Genomic DNA, 3,129 nt, shown 5'->3' with positions numbered 1-3,129 from the left:
GTCCTGAAACTTGTGCATTATTTGTCGACTAATGAATCATGATACGGCCGGCATGTGATCATTTCGACGAATACCAACTTCGCAGGTATGTTATCGTGCATACTTACGAACTACGAAGAACTCATTCGTGTCCATCTTTGTCACTCGCAAGTGCCAATGACAATTGTCATCAACGCAGATAATTGTATATGTCGACTTGTTTAATTTTTTCACTTTAAACTCAAAGTTGTATTTCAAAGCTATCCGATGAAAATATTTCTACAAATCTTTCTTTGTTTCGAATAGTTGCTCTACATACAAATCTCCATCTTCAGGAACTAAATGCAAACAATTAGAGGACCATGTACTCGTTCCAACCTGTGAGCTCCCATGGCTTATGTCTCCGACGGGATAACGCAATCAAATCATAATTTGTAAATTCATTTTAATTTTCATTGTCTCCAACTGTCGAGGGATTATGTGCGTAACAGTGAGGTCATGGTGAGAAGCAACTGTCTCAGGAATAGGCAAATTATCCTCACGAACAATCTCCACCATGTTCCAAAAATCATTCATATTACGATATCCTCTATTGGAATCTTCATGTTCACCCTCGGGGTTATTCTTCTCTACTAAAGTTACGCAAATAGGAGTCATGCGATTCCGGTTCTATTCAATTTAAATTTTCATTTCAACTTCAGAAGTAACTATTATAGGCGGAATTGAAATGGACGCATGCTTGTTGAATAGAAATCTCAATTCCATGTCGTACTGAGAGGGATCGACGATGAGCATGTTCCGTAATTCATGATACGTTTTTGTATATGATGTACTAAAACTTATCATAATTACAGTAGCACCACGTCTTTCGCTTGTCCATTTTCATACCCAACTTTAATTTTCATTCATTTCAAATTTACCAAAGTAGCAAATTAGAATTGCAGCCGATCCTATATCTAGTCTGTTTCCAGATGACCCAGATCCAGCCGTCTGGATCTAGCTTGCCGTTTGGCGATGTCGGTGATGAGCCTACTGTCGAGACTTATTCAGATGAATTTTTTTCGATTTTGCTTAAAAAAATTTTAGATCTGTCTAAGATTGTAGAAATTTATTTGCCTATATGAAAATAAGTTTTAACGATTAAAAAAAGAGCAATTATCAAATTTAACCAATCAAAACAATTGGTAGATGACACAAGAATGTAGTCCATATTTCGTAAGACCTTGTCATGCTCTTCATCATCATTGATCACATGAAATTTGATATAAATAGTTGGTTGGTGATTAGTCATTTAGACATTATCATTACAGAGTTAGTCAATTTTGTTCATACTAGTCACATGTGAACGTGCATCTTGAAATACTTTATAAGTACCGTAAAAGTAAGTGTACATGAACTTGAAAAATTAATTCGCACATTTTTAACCTTATTTATTTACTTATTCATTATTATTATTATTATTATTATTATTTTATTTTTATTTTTATGAAGTAGTAGTCTATAATGTTGGAATATTGGTATCTAAGTTTTTGACTGAGCCAATGGGGTTCTTAGAATTATTTAGATGAACTCTACTTTTTAGCATTTGAAATTGAACCGTACTCAATAATATTTATTGGAATTATGGAAAACATAATAATAATAATAATAATAATAATAATAATAATAATAATAATAATAATAATNGTGATAGCATATAATGTCTCAACTTTTTAGCTGCAAAGATTAATGCAAGGCACATTTTTTCAATAGGTGAATACTTCATTTCAACGCCTACCAGTGTCCGGCTTAAGTAATAGAGTGCATTCTCTTTTCCTTCATCGTTGACTTGGACAAGAAGTGCTCCTAAAGAATATTCTTGTGCTGCAACATAAAGAGTCAGTGGCTTTTCTGGGATTGGAGCTGTGAGTACCGGTGGACGTGACAAATATTGCTTAATGCTTTGGAAAGCATTTTGACAAGCGTCATCACACTCAAATGGTACATTTTTCTTCACCAATTTGTTAAATGGATGACATCGTCCGGCCAGGTTAGAGATAAATCTTCGAATGTATGCAAGCTTTCCTTGAAGTCTTTTTAACTCACGTATATTTCTTGGCTCTGGCATGTTGATTATAGCATCAATTTTTGACTGATCTATTTTAATGCCCCGGTGTCAAATGATGAAGCCGAGAAATTTTCCAGAGGTGACACCAAATGCACATTTCAACGGATTCATCTTCAGTTGATGTCTTCGAAGTTTTTTGAAAACATCCCGTAAATCTTGTAAATGATCGTCACATCTTTTGGTCTTGACAACAAGATCGTCTACATAACATTTCACGTTCTTATGCAGCATGTCATCGAAAATCTTCTGCATTGCCCTCTGGTAGGTTGCCCCCACATTTTTCAATCCAAAAGGCATAACTTTGTAACAATATATGCCTTTAGGGGTACGAAATGATTTGAGCTCCTCGTCTTTTGGGTTCATTTGTATCTGGTTGTATCCGAAGAATCCGTCCACGAAACATAAGACTTCATATTCAGTAGTTGCATCTACCATCAACTCTGTTATCGAAAGTGGAAAATCATCTTTCGGACACGCTTGATTCAAATCTCGAAAGTCAACTCAAATTCTTAATGCCCGTTCTTCTTTTTAGCAGGGACAATATTCGCGATCCATGTTGGGTATTTCACTTCGCGTATGAATCTAGCTTCAATATGTTTGTTAACTTCCACTTCAATTTTAGGGATTAGTTCTGGTCGAAATCTTCTTTGAGGTTGTTTGATTGGTCGAACTCCATGTCTTACTGCGAGATGATGTACTGCAACCTTAGGGTCTAACCCCGACATCTCCTTGTAAGACCACGCAAACACGTCTTTGTATTTCTGAAGCAAGCTAATGTACTCGGATTCTTCTTTTTTACTGAGGAAGGCACTTACAAATACTGGTTTCGGGTCTTCTTCGATCCCCAAGTTCAATTGTTTTAAATCATTCACAGTAGCTTGCCCACCTTCTTCAAATGTAGGTGGGGCTGGTTCATGTTCATCTGTTGTGACAGAACTTTCGGACTCGGAGTCTGAATCAGGAGCTTCTTCAAAGGCTATGTGATTGGCAGAAACTTCTTCCTCGTCTTCATTACCCTTTAGGGATGAGTGAAGTTTTTGATG

Source organism: Olea europaea, unplaced genomic scaffold, assembly GCF_002742605.1.
Source record: "Olea europaea var. sylvestris unplaced genomic scaffold, O_europaea_v1 scaffold747, whole genome shotgun sequence".
NCBI lineage: Eukaryota > Viridiplantae > Streptophyta > Magnoliopsida > Lamiales > Oleaceae > Olea > Olea europaea.
This window is presented reverse-complemented; position numbering follows the sequence as displayed.